This window comes from Terrapene carolina, unplaced genomic scaffold (assembly GCF_002925995.2).
Source record: "Terrapene carolina triunguis isolate 2854851 unplaced genomic scaffold, T_m_triunguis-2.0 Scaffold198, whole genome shotgun sequence".
In the NCBI taxonomy this organism is placed as follows: Eukaryota; Metazoa; Chordata; order Testudines; family Emydidae; genus Terrapene; species Terrapene triunguis.
Window position 1 is genome coordinate 4,516,430 of NW_020664549.1, and position 18,165 is coordinate 4,534,594.

At 47.3% G+C, this 18,165-nt stretch overlaps 1 pseudogene; it reads right to left on the reverse strand.

Annotated features, from left to right (window-relative positions):
* Positions 1-2,300: 2,300 nt before the first annotated feature.
* LOC112106106 overlaps positions 2,301-18,165 on the reverse strand; it is a 31,504-nt pseudogene continuing 15,639 nt past the window's right edge.

Here is an 18,165-nt window from a genome sequence, read left to right on the forward strand (position 1 = left end):
GGATCTCAGCGCGCGGCTCGATTGCAGCAAGCCCCGCCCCCAGGAATCGGGCCCCGCTCTTGCTAAAGCCGGCCCTGTATAGGGGGGTGTTCTTTGAGCACCCCAGAGAAATGTATTTCTCTTTTCCCATGTCCCCCCTCACCCTCCCTGCAGTTTCACCCTCTAGAGAGATTTTTAGCAGTGGTAAAGTGAGACTTAATATTCAGAAAATGGAAATGTTTAAAAGGATGACATTCGATTTATTCTCCAATTATTTGGGGCTTTCCAGAAGGATGAAGGACACCCCAGAGATGCCACCCCAGATGGGGAGTTGAAGAACGGTATAATATATGCCATGCTAAGGCTCCAACCCAAGCCAAAGCCAGACGATGTCACGTATGCCAACGTGGAGCCTCCACCAAAACCAAAAGGTGCCAAACATTCTGCTGAGCCCTCAGCTGTCCTGTTCTCCTCAGGCACCATGGAGTATGCAACCATCATCTTTGGAGACTCACCTCCACGGTCTGGTACTAAAGAGAAGCAAACCGGCCCTAACTGAACTCAGATCCCATGAAATCTAGTGTCCCCCTCATAGCTCTTCTCCTGAACTGCTATCGCAGAAACTACAGTCGCTGACAATTGAATGCATCTGGAATTGAAAGGAAAATACATCCTGCACTGGTTGTCACTAGCTCCTCCGGGTATTACCACAGTGCATCATCTTACATAAAAACTGTGGTGTGAGGCTTATTTACCTGGTGGCCTATTGGTACAATAGCGCTCTGAACTACTCGATAATAGGCCAGTGTCTACTTTCCTGTTCCTTCTCCCCATGGCCAGGCAGGTGCAGGGAATGCTCCGGTGGTAACACACTCGCTTCTTGGTGGGGAGAGTTAGTGACCTGCATTGCCCAGCAGGGACCTCTCAAACAGGGAGCAAGGATGACAGGTGCTGCAGGGAGTCCCACAACCAGAGGAATTGCACTGTAACATGGGGCCATGGGGGTACGAGCGCAAAGCAGGTGAAAAGGAGGAACGAAGGAGGGGATGGATCCAAAGGACTGGGACAGAGATTCAAAAAACCTCCCTGGAAAAAACAGCTACACTGCTAGGATAGCCCAGTAACAGGATTCAGCCACTGGGAAATAAATGCAGTGAAAGGGTGGGGTGCATTTACTTTCTCTAGTGGTTCTATTTTTAGTGATAGGCGGCTATAAACACCCCCATCAGGAAACTGGATCCCTCTGATAAGAGCGGCCACGGCGTCCCAGTAGGGAAGTGCCGTGAAACATGGGAACATGCTACATTTCCTTTTCAGTCTTACAACTTCTCTAATAGTTCAGTTAACACCACAGTGGCTACCTTTCAATCACCTCCCTGCATTCGGCCCCTGTTCAGCAAAGCACTGAAGCACGTGCTTAACGTTAAGTCCTGACTTCCGTGAGACTTCAAGTGCTTTGCTAAACTGGTGCCTCACCGAAGAGCATATGATTGTGCAAAGTAAAACTGTATTGTAATGCAGAGTTAACAGTGGGTGGGTGTGAGTCACTCTGTATTCACTTCTATGGCGCATTATAAATATGTCTTAAATAACTTGATTATAAACTATACACATTTCAAACTGTCTCAGCTTCCATTAAAATCTATGCGATTGATACAATGGTGGCTAGTCCCTGCAGGAGAAGGATTATGTTGGGGAAGATTATTTGCAGCAATTCCCAGTGCATTAGCAGGAGGAATGAGTTCCGGAAAGAACAGTGGAACAGATTCCATAGCAGGACTGTTGTTATCCACTGCCCAAGGGTTCAGGTGCAAGTTTTCAATACCCCTATTGGGAGATATAGCTGCTGGAAGTGGGGTCTCAGTAGGTCTGTCACAGAACCTTGCCCCGCTCCCAGGTTATCCTAGGGTATGTCTACACTACAGTGAAACACCTGCAGCTGGTTCTGAGACCCCTCAGAGCCTGGGCTCTAGCCCGAATAGCCGCATTGCAATTTGATAGCCTCGCAGCCAGAGCCCTGCAAGCCCGAGTCAGTTAACACGAGCCAGTCCCGGGTGTTTGACTGCAGTGTCATCAGACCCCTTGAGTACAGAGTTATCCCCAATCATTCCAGGGTCGCACAAACACCACTGAACGACACAGACTAAAAGAAAAGAACCCCTTTGTGTCACTTTTCCCCCATTTTTCCAGTGTCCCTCCTAAAATTCTCTGCTGGCCTCTGAGCCATGACGAGGCAGGTTTTCAATGTACATGCTCCAGATTCCAGCAAACCCTCCACCCTACCCAGCAATGTCCCAGCTCTGACAGTCTCTCCTGCCCCCTCAGGCTTTGTCACTGTCACCCCTGGGGTTTTCTGGACGTTGAGGGCAAGATTCGGGGTGCAGTGCTGATGTATTCCATAGGCTCACCAGCGGGCAGCGCATGGGGGGACGCGGGAGCTTGCCCCAGCTGGAGATGAACAAAGGTCAATTCCTTCAGCATAGGTTTGGATTTCAGCCTCGATGTGGCAGATTTCATGTATTCTCGTGTGCCCTCTTCATCCTGATCTTTGCTGTCCTTCAGCTCTTTGACTCTGCTGGAGCCTGATTCTGTGCACAAAACAGGAAATCTTCTCAGCATGGTTCATAACAATAGCGGAGGCTGAGCCGATGCACAAGAGGGCAAGACAGGAGAAGGAGAAAATTTCCAGCTTAAGGTGTTCGCCTGAGTTACCGAAGAGCAGAAAGCAAAGTGCACATTATTTGTCCTCCTACTCCTAGTTCTGTCATGACATCTGTGCCCTATACAGTGGGAGAGCCAGATCTCTGAAGCATAGGGGCTAAGAACATCAGGTCAGAAGGTCATGAGAAGGGAAGTTGAAACTCATGTTTCACAATGGCCCCTGCTGACCCAGTTTGAGCAGCAGTAAAAGGGCTGTAATGGGAATTCTTGTCAGTCTTTTTGGATGCACAGGTGCCATGGGGTGTGTCTATAAAGGGCAGGGGGAAATAAAGACCCTGTCCCCTTAATGCAGAATCTCTTCATTTCTTAAGTCACTAAACCTGCAGTTTAGCAGGGGCTGTATCATAGGGGGAAAGTTATGTGGGAGGCAAAATAGTGAACCTGCAACAAAGTCTTCCCCAGTGGGATCTCTGTGTACCTGCGTCAGTTCCACTGCAGACCCTGACAATTCCCTCCGCAAGTTATACAGTGTATGATAGACTCCCTTTAAATAGTTTGAGAGCCCTCTAGCGGTGCTCATTGTGTTTTATGTTTTAGAAGCCGCCAGAAACCAGTCAGAGCAGGACGGTGTATGTAGCTAGGCTTTGCACGTTTGTGTGCACTAGTAAACACGGTAGTTTGGGACCCAACTGCACCCAGGGGTGTTGTTTGTACTGTTATTGTTACGTTCAGAATGAAAGTTAGAACAAGTTGTCACTCGATGCCCATTGCACTGTAACTACCATTGCCCACCTTGTTTCTATGGGTACCCCAGAGCTCAGCTCCCCTGGCGTTCAAAGGGAAGAGTCACAGCTTACCTTGTTCTGGACACTATCAGGGCTCACATTGAGAGACGTTTCCTCCAGCCTGGTCTGGAAAGTGGCTGAAAGTTTGAGACCCTTCGGCAAAGGGACCTGGCTCTTATCTTCATCTCCCAGGAGGTTAACAGAAGCTTTCAGGCTGTAAACCCTCATGTGGTAGACCGGACTCGTCGAGCAGCGAGAAAGGAATTCCTCTAAATACTAAAGAGAGGAGAATAGACCCGCTCTGAGTAGGGGGGTGGTGATGTGGTGCTTAAAATGCTGGCAGCAGCCTGTCTACACTAGGGCTCCCTGTGTAGCTGATCCTGGTGGAGCTGATTCCATGTGAGCAGCCATGGGGAATTTTTGCAAAAGGCTAATGAGGTTCATTGGCAGAATTATATGGGCACGTGGTCTGGACTACCAGAGGGTGCTGTGTGCATTGACAGAGCCACGTGGGGGTCCAAGTATAATGGACACCAGGACTGGAAGAGAACAGCGTGTAACAGATCCAAATGGGAAGAGCTATGCATGCACAATACCTGCTCAGACCAGGCCTGGTTGTTACCGGTCCTTCCCTTACATAAGCACTGGAATTGACACAAAAGAAAAATCACCCCGAGCGTTGAGCTGCGAGTCTCCCGGACCTTCTCGGGCGTGTCTTCCATGACTCTCCATAGCAACAGCCCCTGGCATTCCAGGAATCTAAAAAAGCCGTGAGTGCCAAAAAGGGACGCGTTCGTTCGGCTCACCAGCCATTGGGCCTTTGTGAAACTGTCCTCGAACAGATCCCACTGCTGGAGTCTGCCAAACCTCCAAACAAACAGGAAGGAAGCCATCAACCTCTTCTATTCACCGCCGGCCAAGGCTGCTTTAATACTGCACTCAACAACCCCCTTTTATTCTTACAGCAGCTTGGAAGGAGCCGCGGGTGTCTTTGCAGAGCCGCTCATTACAATGGGACAAATGAGAAAAGAGCCTCCCCTATTTTGAGAGTTTAAGAGGGACTTAAATGGCGACAAGGTTTTGTGCTGGCCTCTGCACAGGGGTGAATGTCGCCCTAATTCCATATGTGCCCTAGGCAGTTACATGAAAGGGCCATTTCATTTTCAGAACGGATGAGCACCTGTAGCTTCCATTAAAGTCAATGGGAGCTGCAGATGCTCAACGCTATGAAAATCAGGCCACTTTTATCCAAATGCCGGAATTTAGGTCCCCAAGTTGGAAAATGTTGGCTTTACTTTTTAAAAAAATACAGATTCTGCAGCAGGGGGTGAATTCTCTGCACCCAATTCCATAGCTACAGGATCATGGTTCTTTCCCCCACAGCACACAAAAGAACGCAAGAGCTAAAGCCCCAACACAGAGAAGTATCTGATGAGACCCCTGTATTACCAGATTGCCAAAGAGGAATATAGACTCAGCAAGATGTTGCTCTGAGACTTAAGGATGCAGCTGGCTTCGTATTGGTTTATGAACTGCAGGCACTCCTCAATGGGCCTGTAATCAAACCCTGGAAAAGAAATGGGCATCAGAGAAGCCATTCCACTCAACGACACCTTAACAGGACAGTGTCGGAACAGAAGAGACCTCACAACGGCGGTTCACGTGGGTGCGTGTTTGGTGATAAGGACCTTGGGTCGTCAGTTTAAATCATGGCTGGATGCTGATTGAATCTGGCGTTTTTAGTGAAGCACCATGTCCCTGGTGCCACACCAGAAAGCATCAGAAATGAGTTAGCATGAAGACAACAGTTACCTTTCCTCCTAGAGAAGGCCTCCTTACCAGGTGGTGCTCCCTGAGAATAAACCCCTGCACCCCATAGTGGTCTACTCAATGCTAAGGCCATGGCTTTAGGAAATGAAGTTTGTTTTTTGATCAAGTAGGTCCTATAAAAACATGTTTTCCCTTTTGATGTTTTGCCCATTAATAAGGAATCTGGTAGGTTCCCTGGCAAAAGCCAGACCTAGGGTAGATTCAAAACCACCAACCTCAGCTTGTAGTGTAGAGGTGGAAACCAGACAAGCCCATCCCATTGGACAAAGCCAGCACTGCTCTGTGTGCTTCCTCTAAATATGTCAGTAGCACACAGATTGGTACCATCTAGTGCCTGATCAGCAGCCCAAAGTCAGCTTTCAAAACTGTCCAAAAGAAAGAAAAATGGCCTCCGTAGGCCAACGGGGATTTTCTTTCCTTACATTAAAACTCTCAATATAAAAAACTCATGGTAGGAAGGGCAATGACTCCCCTCTTCACACACTAAGGTCCCACCAGAAGAGAAACTGAGAGGGTCTGAGAAAGGCATAGCTGCATAAGAGGCTAGCAGATGCCTTTCCGAGTTGTGCTCTTTTCTGGCCATCTCGGCGTCCCCTTGAAACATCTGAGCCTAGGCGTGCAAGAACAGACCACCTCAACATTCCCGATGCTCTGCTTCATGACGACGATGTCTCCCTTTTACATTTAGAGCGTAAGCTCTTTGGGACAGAAACTGTCTTTGTTTTGTGTTGGTACAGCGCCTTGCGCAATGTGGTCCTGGTCCATGCATAGAGCTCCTAGGTTCTATAGTAACAAATACTACTAATGACCATAGTGGATACTGCTGGTAACACAACCCTCCCAGCCAGTGTAGGAGCTTCATTAAATGCCTCTTCCCATGATGAAAACAGCAGGAATCCTGGCAGAGGATAGCAGCTTGTGGCCACCCTTCTTCTTAAACTACAGGTAGCACTTACAAACTACCTGCTTCTTAAACTACAGGTAGCACTTAAGCATCACAAAGCAGCAGGTCTAAACAGGCTGAATAGAAACATGCCAAGACAATGACGCTCTCCTCTTGAGTAGCGAGTTCCCACAGCCACTCTAAGACTCTGATGCATTGGGCGTACCTACAAAATAAGACCTACGAGCTCTAAGAGAGCCATTATAAACAATCCTTTGAGACCCTGTTGTGCAAAGGGAAAGTCCTAAGGGAGCTCTGACCCTAAAATGCTAGCAGGAGTTGGCACCAGCGCTGATTAAACAGAGGCCTTTCCAGCTCGCTGTATCATACTGTTGATCCTTGCCAGGTTAAAATCAATCCACACCTCCCCCTCCATCTACATCCATCAATCGCACCATCTCGAGGACCCTTCTTCCATCTCTATCCTGTCTTTCTTACGCTGCCCCATTTTCCCATCTACACTCATTCTTCCATCTCTCTTTATAAATCATCTTGACCAACGCAACATAAATACCCCAACTCTAGCAAGTTAATACAGCAAAATGAAATGATGATAATACTTGTTCTTCAGGAACACAGATTTGAAGAGAACCGAAAGAACCAGGCACTGGAGGCTGGTTTTCCGGAGCCGCACACACATTGTATGAGCTTGAAAGCCTGTTGAAGAAAGAATACATATGTCTGTATATATGGTGTGTGGGTTTATGTATATAAACTCTCCCTCCCAGCAAACGGTTAGAATGGACTCACCCAACTGGATGGATCGGGTCAGCTGACCCAAGCAGAGCTTGCTATAGGCCAGTGCCTGAGCTAACTGAGCTGTCATTTGCAACCTCTCCCTGGTGAACGTGAAGTTGCACTGGGAACTTCTCTGGATAGCTATCATCTCATATTTTAGCCACTCGTCTTTATAGCCCATGCTTTGGGAGAACTGTGAAAAATCCATATACGTCGAAATGATCTAAGGCATCGAAAAGAAGATACGAAAATGCACCCTGCTGAAATTCACCAACCGGTATAAAGAAAATACAAGGCTGTTGAAGGAAAAGCCATGCAGCAGGCCAAGCAGGAGAAGACCCTAGTTTGGGAGCAGGCCTGGGGATCTTGCCCAGACAGAACATGGTGTCTCATTGTAGATGGTATGTTTAGGTGGAGGAAAATTTCCCTACCTAGAGACAACAACATTGAGCTGGAAGCAGCACCAGCTCAGTGGAGGTCTGGAGCAGGCTAACACGGGGCAGTGTTTTAAACATCATGCTGACACTCAAGGGTTATCTGATTGCCACAGAGACTTTTCTAATTAAAAATGTAGCGACATATTTGACTTATGACTTTGGCCCCTGCTCTCAAGGCTGGACTAATGGTAACTTCTCTTGCAAAAAGCTTTTTCCTTTCCTTTTTCTTTTTTTTTTTTCTTAATTGCCAGCTCATTTATAGTTTGCAATATGAAGACGCAAAGCCTTTCTGTTCTCAATCAACCCCACACTGCGTTCACTCAGAAATACTGCCTGTGCCCAGAGACATTACCCCAGAACATAAAATGTCCTAATTTTAGAAGCCTTCTGGGTACTTCCCCCTTCTCAGGGATTATTACTTCTGGTGCCATGCTGATGAGTGGAGGATATGCGCCTGGAGAGATGAGGTAGCTAGACCTTTGCCATCTATACCAGGACTATTAGCAAAGGGCACACACACCTGCATCTTGTTCTCAGACGCATCTACCACATTTATGTCCATCAGGGCTGCCAGCCAGGAGTACTTCCTGTTGGCGGTAGGGTCCAGGCTGTAGAGCTGCCAGAGCAAGGAGAGGCAGTGGATTTGCTGCTGCAGGACAGCTAATGCCTTCCTACTGGAAAGACGTTGTTAGATGTTAGCGGTCACAGCAAGTCAAACATATACGGTAACTGCTAATTAAATAATGAGAGATCAAGCAAAGGGGCCCATTAGAAACCCTCTCAAACACAGCGTGCCAATCACGCCTATTGTGTTCAGTTTCCATGGTGACATTTGCAAATAGCCGCTGGGGACCAGGGCTAAGACCCACAATCATCTGACTGAGATTCCGCCTCTTACTCTGTGTGTTGGGCCTGACGCTGCTGAGTGTGATACGCAGAGTGTTTGGATTCTTCCAGGAACGACTGGAAGAAGGCGCCGAGCCAGGTACGGGGAAATCCCTTGTGCAGTAAGCAGAGGGTCCTCTTGATCAGTTTCTTGGCCAGTGCGATTTGGCCCATGTTGAAGCAGACCTGCATGGGGAGTGACTAGTAAGGCAACCGCTGCAACAACGCCACTGCATAATTGCACCTAGGGGAGAGAGTCTGCCGAGGTCAGGGAGGCTGAATGGCATTTTCCGCATTTTAGGATAAAACAGGGTTGAGGTGGGGTCTTGCAATCAAACTGAGCTGCAGGTGCACAACAAGGGAATAATGGGGTACGGTGTATCTGACTGTCTAGGTTCTACTGTGGTCCCTGCTAATATCTGAGTGCCTCACAAACATTGCAGTAATCAAATCAGGAGGGAGGAAGATTTGGAGATGCCACTGTGGCAAGGTCGGCCTCCAAAAGGAGATGGTGGGGTCTGCAGCTGAAAGGGGAGTTTGCAAACCCAAAGCCAGGAGCAGATACGGGGGGGGATACTGTGTATTCCTTGGGTTGCTGCTGCTACTTGCTCCTCCAGGGCAGCCAGAATCCAACAGAGCGCTCAGATTGCGCACTTTACTAGCAAAACGCAGCCGTCCCGGCAGTTAGACGGCAAAAGCAAGTGGGCTCCTGATTTTGCTCCAATCTTTTTGAAGGTGGCAATGGTGAGATGGATGGGTGGTAGAACCTTGAGCGGTTTGCACAGGAGTTGGGGCTCATGGGAAAGGCAGAGAGCAAGAGTCAGAAACCCCGTGAACCACATCATCTTTGGACATCCTCCGGCATCTACCTGGCTTCTTACCTCTCCCCTGAGGCTACAGAAAGTGGCTTCCTCAAACTGGTTGATCTTCATTTTAGGTCTCTTCAGACAAGGGAACACTGCCAACGCTGACAATTCCTGTAGGCCACTGGCTTTCTTCAAATACAAGTATGCCTCAAGCAAACACAGAGAGATACAGTGAGAGGCTGGGCCATCGCCTGCCCAGAGCACACAACTCTGACCCCCCTCCACCCCCTACTTATTAGCCAGAGGAAACTTATCCAGCGCCAGCTTTAGGGTTAGGTCAGCTAGAGATGCAGGAACATATGGAGGCCAACTCACCATATAATTGTTGGCTAAATATAAGGAAGCAGCTGCAGACTCCAGCAGACAATAAAAAGCCCTGGTTCTGTCTTTCACCATCAGGCAATGGCGGGCTAGGGCAGAGACCACCAACTCCACTCTCTCTCCACATTCACAGGGTGCCAGGTTTGTGGCTTCCTCTTTGCCACGTTTATGGCACTTAATCATCTTGTCCACTCTGTCCAGGAACTCCTGTTCAACTCTATGGTGAGAGAGAAGAGAGGGCAAGCCCGCTGTAGCCCAAGTTGAATATCGCTAAAGGATCCCCTGGGGATGATCCCATCAGGGCCCAGTCCCCAGTATCCACACGGGCGTTGGGGGCGCCCCTAACTGCAGAAAATATTAAACACTCAAAATTTAACTGAAAAAAAAATTTCATTTCCTTTAAATTGACATAAAAATCCCCAAGTTGTCTGGCATCATCCACCAACTGAGGAAGGATAGGCTTGCAGTTAAGACATGGGACTAGGATTCAGGAGAACCAGGTTCAATTCCCTGCTCTGCCACTGACTGCCTGTGTGACCTTGGCCAAGTGCCTCCATTTCCCCATCTGTAAAATGGGGATAATAATAATGCTGTACCTCACAGGCTGCTGTGAGGTTAATAAGGTGCCCAGATACTATAGTGGTGGGGGCCAGACCTAACTAGATAGAAAATCCAGTATAAAGCATTTATACCACTATCAAAAATCCACTGTACACAGGTTCCCGAACAGCAATCAAGAACTGCAACATAGGCGTTTCCAGACTGGATTAAACCGTGTCCAGTATCAGGTCTGCAATAGCAGCCAGCAGGTTATATGTCTCCAGAAGGTGTCAGAACCCCACAGCAGGCAGATGTGGGGTAATCTGCTCCCCCCACTAGTTCTCATCCTGGTCTCTCACAGACAGAGACTGGCTAAAGCATGAGGTTTTATCCCCTTCCTAAGTTTGTTAGCATTAACTGTTATAACTCCGGACGCTCTTGCTACTCATATAAATGTCCGCGCCCTTTCTGAATCTTGCTAAGCTCTTGGCCTCTGTGACTTCCTATAGCTATGAGTTCCAGTTACGCATTGGGTAAAAAAGTTTTGTTTTTTTTTAATTTCGTTGAATGTCCCCTTGTTCTTGTGCAATGAGAAGGAAAAACAGAAACTCCCAATCTGCCTTCTCTAGACCATCGATTACTTGATATGCTTTTATGATGTCCCCTCTTGATCCCAGTCTGTTCAATCTCACTTCATATGAGAGTTTTGCCAGGCCCTTAATCATTCCTGTCACCCTTCTCTGAACCCTGTCTAATAATTGTGCAATATCCTTGCAAAAAACAGCAATAACTTTTTATCACTGACCAAGGGCCTGAGCCTAAGTTCACTGAAGTCAATAGGAGTCTGCCCATTAATTTTGATGGGTTTTGGATTAGATCCTAGCTGAGCCAGATCTGAACTAGTGGCTTGGAGCTGAAAAGTTCTGTTATCCCATTTCCAGTTCCAGTCCCATGAGCAACCCGTTCCCAAGGAATTAACTTGCTCTTTAAGAACCCAGGTGATCAAAGATCCGCCCCTACCATACCAGAGATGATCTTCTGGCAACACCTGTTTATTCATGGCTGATTTTGCCCTGCTCTGTAAATTATCTGAAAAGGAAGTTAAAAAAAGAAAGGGTTAAATGAATCTGTTCTAGCTTCCAAAATTTACTTTGTGGTTTAGGATCGGGTATCCTTCACTTCCTCAGCTAAACTGTGCTGCGTTCCTGTGCGCTGTTAAACAGCTGACGGGTTCCACCCCAGAGGTGGGTATGACGTGATGCCTTTGTTTAAATTATATATCAACTAATTAAGTCTCTAAAAATTGCTGTGAGTGTCCAGCGAGAGGGACTGGACATTACGGACAGACGTCTCTGGGAAACTTGGGAACTGGGTTCACCTGCAAGGCAAAGTTTAGACTAGAAGAGTCTCAAGGAGTTTGCTGGTGAGATGGACAGACTGGTGTGGCAGGGAGCTGACATACAGTTTGTGCTCCAGCAAACCACTATCTTGCTGAGGCAGAGGGGTGACACAGTGGCTTAAGATTCTGGGCATCCTGGGAGAGCGTCACACCTTGTGTAAGTCACTTAGACTCTCTACTTTAGTCCCCCATCTGCTGTGAGGATAACTACAATTGAAAATCATGAGGCACTCAGATACTGGGGTAATGATAGCCAGGTAAGTACTCTCACAACCATAACAACAGACAGGCTCCTCTCTCTCTCTATGTCCCCCTTTCAAAGCCGCCCTCATTCTAACTACGTTCCCAGCTGGACAGCCGAAGAAGTTTTACCTTCACATGAGGCCATGGGAGTTTCTATGGCGAGTTCCTGCCCCAGAGGGGCATCGGTCCTCTCTGCTGCATCTGAAACAGACGAGACAAAACTTCTGAATCTGAAATGCTTTACACAGGCATCGTTATCTTCCTGCAAACAGAGACTGGAGTTGCACTAGTGACCGGGTTTGCCTACTGCAAACACATAAGTTGGAACTTTATTTTAGATCTGTGTGTTTGGTAAGTTAGGAATCTGTCTGTGGTTCCTCTATCCCCTTATGTGATGCTCAGCACTGGAACTGCATCCAAGAATGCTCTGACCTGCATACAAGAAGCATCTGGATATTTGATATATTAGATACCAGATATGGCATCAGATAAGCCTGACACAGTCAGCCAGTCAGGTGACCTAGTTCTGTATTGGCTGTCTGGGTTGCAATGGAGATTTCAGGCTGGCTAATGTATCACTAGTCTTCCCAGTTTGTCATTTGTTTGACAGAAGTAGGAAACACATTTGCAGAGTTTCCAAAACTGGAAATATTGGATGGACAAGCAGCACCTTGCAGGGGACAGGAGATTTCAAGACACTGGGGCAATCATTCAACACACTGCAATGTTATGCTCCAAGACTGCAGGTATCATCTTCATCCTCTTACAGGATATCCCATGCACTAGTGTGAACTACAGCCTCTAGAAATGCACCACCCTAAAACGCAAACACCTTGCAATGCATTGTCAGCGCCCCTATGCTATTTCCTCTGGAGCTCCACTGTCTGGGTTTCAATAAGAACTTCAGTTTACCTTGTGCTAAGCTTGTCTGAAGCCTCTTCCTAGTTTCTGCCCTGTCCCAGCAAAGAGTCTACAACATCCCCAGCTCCTCTTGCAGGCTGAAGCTAGGAGCAGCGGCCCTGACATCTGGAAAGCAGCAATGATTCCTTTATCACATTATTATCACGGGGGGGAGAGCTCAGTGGTTTGAGCATTGGCCTGCTAAACCCAGGGTTGTGAGTTCAATCCTTGAGGGTTCCATTTAGGGAACTGGGGTAAAAATCTGTCTGGGGATTGGTCCTGCTTTGAGCAGGGGGTTGGACTAGATGACCTCCTGAGGTCCCTTCCAACCCTGATATTCTATTATTCTATTACATCAGATTTATCTGACTGGAAACCACTTAGACTGGCCGTTCTTCTGGGCATGGACCTGTCATTTTTTACTTGTTTATAGAAGTGCTTTACACATCTAGGGAGCGGTATAAATAAATAATAATAAAGCAGAGCTAATGTGATTATGATGGCTGTAGAGCCTCGTGCAAAATTCTCCTAAGCCTCCCAGGGAGTAATTTCCCCAGCACTTATGAATACAAAATATTAGGTGAACATAAGAACATAAGAATGGCCAGACTGGGTCAGACCAAAGGTCCATCTAGCCCCGTATCCTGTCTACCGACAGTGGCCAATGCCAGGTGCCCCAGAGGGAGTGAACCTAACAGGTAATGATCAAGCGATCTCTCTCCTGCCATCCATCTCCACCCTCTGACAAACAGAGGCGAGGGACACCATTTCAACTGCCATCACTGGCCAGTGACTATGTACATGGGGCCGGATCCAAACTCCAACGAAGTTAATGGAAGGAAATACTCCCATTGACTTGAACGGGCATTGGCTCAGGCACACAGGGACAAAAGAAAGTGACATCAGCCCATCATTTCCGAGGTATGGCCAAAAGAGAGAGGAACAAAGGAGTTCCCAGGGAACACTGGGGGTTCTGGAAACTAAAAACCCTGCTCACCTTCAGACTCCTCTGGCCCCAGGGTTTGCATCGTTAAGGGGTCCAGATGTGTCTGTAAATGGCAGGAACCTGCTGCCTGTGTAGCCCTGGCTTCTTTTCCAAAACACTCAAACACGTGGGAATTGATCAGGCTCATGAGTGTCTCCTCCATCTTCTTGTTTGTCCACTCCGGGAGGATGTACAGCAGCAGCTCTGGAGTAAACGTATGGCCAATGACAGCTGCACATTTAACTGCCATCTGCTCAGAGGGGCTCAAGCTGTCCAACTGGGCCACAGCAATCTCTGCAGACAAAGAAGTCAATCAGTCAATAACTTCCTCCTGTGAATATATTAACTCGCAGGATATTATTCAGTTGCTCGCAATTTCTGGGATGTTGCATAGAGTTCCAGACAATGATTCTCCCTTCCCACTCATGCTCATTTTAGATCAGTATAATTCCACTGACTTCAGTGATTGGCATAAGTGAATCAGGCCCAGAGTGTGGTCCCTGGTAAACAAAGCCAAATGAAACTGGAGCGCGAGCTCTGTGGAAGCCTGCTCACTTCTATTCGTTTTGTACAATAGATGCCTCCTGTATAAGGACTGTGATTCCATATATTATGGACCCTCTAGTCTTTAGCCTGAGTCCATTCCAGGCAAGTAGCAGAATCCTGTTTGGATCTCTGACCTCTTCTTTCTGTACAAATTAATACACTGAGGGAGCTCCCTCTGTGCCTTAGGGCAACACAGTTTGTGAACACTGTTGCCTTGGGCAACCAAAAGGAAATCCCAGAGTGCAATTTTGCACTGACTTCAGGTGGGTTCAAAGGTACATTTGTAACCAATCATTCAAGTCCATTTGGACGTAAACCCAGTGGATAAGGCGTTAGCTTGTGACTCAGGAGACTCAGGCTCAGTTCCCTGTCACAGACCTTCTGTGTGACATGAAGCATAAGGCAAGTCACTTACCTTTCTCTGTGCCTCAGGTCCCCATATGTAATGCAGGAATAATACTTCCCTAGCTCACAGGGGAGCTGTGGAGCTAAATACGCTCCAGATCATAAGGCACAGATACTGTGGCAATGAGGCTGCATGAGTACCTAGATAGATAAATAAGCGGAAAGAATGGAGCTTGATTTGGATTGTGCATCCAAAAAGCACCACTGGAGAACGCAGTAGATACCCCTTTTATTGAAAGCTCCACACTAGCTCGATCTAACAGAGTTCCCAGAGTCTTTAGCCCTCCTCCGTGATGGTCTCTGGATCTCAGACCTGCACTGCGGCATTCAGCTCCCCAGGCCTTTTTCGTTTCTCTTTGACCGCTGCCTCTGGAGAGACACACTGAGCACCAGCCGATCAGCTGCTCACCTTTCAGCCTCGCCGGGAGTAGAACGGCGTCCAGGTCCACATCCTTCCTGGTGGTACAAATGTAAAGCTCTTTGTTTTCCTTGGAGGAGACTAGAGGCGCTCTGTAGGGTATCAATTTGACGGCACTGGAGAGAAGGAATCATTTGGAAACATTTTACAACTGCACAGTTTGAGCTCATTTAAAATATATATATAAAAATTAAACCATGAGCAAGTGAGAGCTAAAGAATTTGTGCTGGTTTATTTAGTCTTCTGCACTCTAGGTATTAGAAAGGTCTCTGTAAAACTCATCTTTCTTTCCTCAGCGTTTATTCCATCTGCCAGAAAATGCAAACTGCAAGCACTTTGATACAGGGACTGACAGATCTGGTGTCAGTTTAGTTTCTAAACACCCTCGATAGCCTTTGCTGAAACGCTATTTTGTATCTCCCTACAAGCCACATCGCCTCAGATGAATCACATCCACACCAGGCCACACTAAAGGAGCTGTTTTTCCCCTCTCTAAGCAACGGAAGCGCTTCCAGGTCGCTAATGGCAGCGCTGCATCATCTATCACCTCCTCTTCACTGAGAACAGCTCCTGGACCAAAGTCCAGACCCAAAAGAAAGTTCAATTGAAGACAGAGTTGACCGGATCTGTTGTTAGATCATCCCCAAGTGAAATGTTATGAGCATTAATGTTTTTAAAAAGTTGGTGGTGCCGTGAGTTAAAGAAGTTTCCTTTCAGCCAAGATTGGATTTCTGGTCCTGGGTAGGATTGATTCAGAGTGAGCAGGCTACAGGTAAAAGAGAACCCCATAATCTATTCTATTCTATGTGTATCCTTGTGAATATCTCACTGGATGAGGACTGTGAAACCCGGATTCTGTTCCCAGCTCTGCCACTAGCCTGCTGGGTGACTTTGGGCAAGTCACTTCCTGTTCTGTGCCTCAGTTTCCCCACCTGTAAAGTGGGGATAATGATACTGAACTTTGTAAAATGCTTTGAGAGCTACAGATGAAAAGTGCTATAGAAGAGCTAGGTATTATTCTTTCTATGGAGGTTCTTATACTGTCCTCACAATAGTATCTAGGTGCCTTCCGGTAGCATATGAAGGACGTGAGCATGAAGGTGGTAACTTCTACTCACCCTGAGCTGGATTTGAACCGGGGACATAGAAGTGAAAAGCTCTCTATTCTGTTAGCCACAGGGCTGGCTTTGAACTAGAGACAGAGGGAAAGGCTCTCTGTTCCATTAGCCAGACCCTAAATCATCCAGACCTGTTCCATGTCTCCCAAGATCCAGTTAATATGAAATAGAGATGTAAACGGGAATTCTGAGTCCTCTGGCGGGGAACAGAGCTATGGGATTTAGATGAGTTAAGAAGGTGAATCGTACTAGACAGGTTATCCCACCCATCCTCTTCCTTCTCCTCCTCTGGGATGTGATAAAACTCAAGAACCTCATTAGCATGGAGCTTCGCAGTACAATGGGACCCCAGAGCTTCTTTGTATGAGGAATCTAAAGAAAGGAGAAAGCCCAACACTTACTGACGCAAACAGCTTCTCAGTGGTAATATGGAATTGAGCACATTTAATATATTTTTAAATAACTGATTTCGTTTATCTTTTTTTTCCATTTATGATGCATTGATTATCAGGAGGGAAAGCTAAGCAGTAAAGACCAAGACCCTGGAATGAGCAGCTGGCCCAGAAGTGGAAGGAACAAATGGAATAGGAAATCCTCACGAGGTGAAGGAGTGCCCTAAATTGTTTGTCTGGTTTAGCTGGCGAGCTGAAAAGGGTTTTCACATTAAATTTGGATTCAGGAAACCATGTAAGCGGGTAGTTAAGTCCCATTGCAGCTGATGGGATTTAATCACATGCAACAAAAATGTGCTTAAATGCTTTCCTGAATCAAGACCCAAATCAGTAACAATACCAGGGCATACTTTAAACAGTGCTGGCTAGAGTGTAGAGCAGGGGCAGGGAGTAAGGACTTCTGGATTCTATTCCCAGTTTGACCAGGGATTTGCTGTGTGGCATGGGCCAAATCATTGAATCCCTGTGTGTGTGTGTGGGCTATGACCCTTCTGTTCTTCTGTATTCATGGCCCTTAAGGCTTGATGTCCCTCCCTGGTGGACTTGTTCCTCTCCACTTGCTAATGCAGATTAGCCAAGTGATAAGGGCACTTACGTTTCCATCTCTCTGGGAATGCTAACCACTCCAAGGGCCTGACGGGCCATCGCCAAGAGTTTGGAAGGCTCCAGCTCCTGGAGGACAACACCAGCGGTTTTGGGGCTCTTCGTGATGCCTTGGGCAGAAGCACAAGGGAGCAGCTCTTTGGAGGCAAAGGGAGACAATGACAGGACTATAAAGACGGGGACACTCGAGAGAAGTTTTGCCAAAAAATCCCAGGAGGCAGCATCAATGTACTGGGCTTCATCGATGATGAAAATCAGTGTCGCTTCTTCCGCTGCCTGAAAATGAGACCAGAGCGTTAGGCCAGGCTTCAAGTGGAGAGAAAAAGAGCCAGGACAGACCAGACAGGGGTTTGCTTCATTTCTTTAAGTTGGGTATTTTTAATTGACATCAGTTCAACTCTCCACTGATTCCCCCTTGCACCTGTTGAGCCTGAATGTTAAAACTCCTCAAGCTACTTCCTCGGTTAGTGTAAATCAGCGTAGCTCTGTTGAAGTCGATGTTGAGGTCAAGTTAAACCAGGTGAAGATCTGGTCTCATATTTCTAACCCAGCATTTAACTGGTAAGGAGCCGAACCTTTTTATCTTGGGTGGGGGAAGCTCCAAGTCAGAAAATCTGACCAGTTTTCAAGGCAGGAACAAGCGCTATATGAGGTGATTTTCAAGAGCACCCGGCTGATTTAGGAACACAAATCCCAGTGACTTCCAACAGGACTTGTGCTTCTAAGCCACACAGCTGCTTTTGAAAATCCCAGCCCATGTATTCAGGAAGGGCCTCCACAAAGCATCTCAGGTTCAGGGAAGACACCCCTATTGAGTCTTTGGGGAAGATAGTCCTAGTGGATGGTCATCTCAGCCCATTAAAGCAAAGCTGTTTGCTAGCCGTGCCTTTGTAACCCACTCAGGGTGGTGCTCTGTACCCTCTAGTGGTGGGCTGCGCCACATACAGAGGTGGATGAACCTTCTACAGCCATAGGTGGCAGAGCTGGATCTACACTCAAGCAATAGATGCTCAACCCATGTTCTATCCACACAGTTGATGACCTATCCAGGGCACGGTTTAACACTGCAAGCCCAACCTCTCACCTGTACCTAGTTTGGGATGTCTGTTCA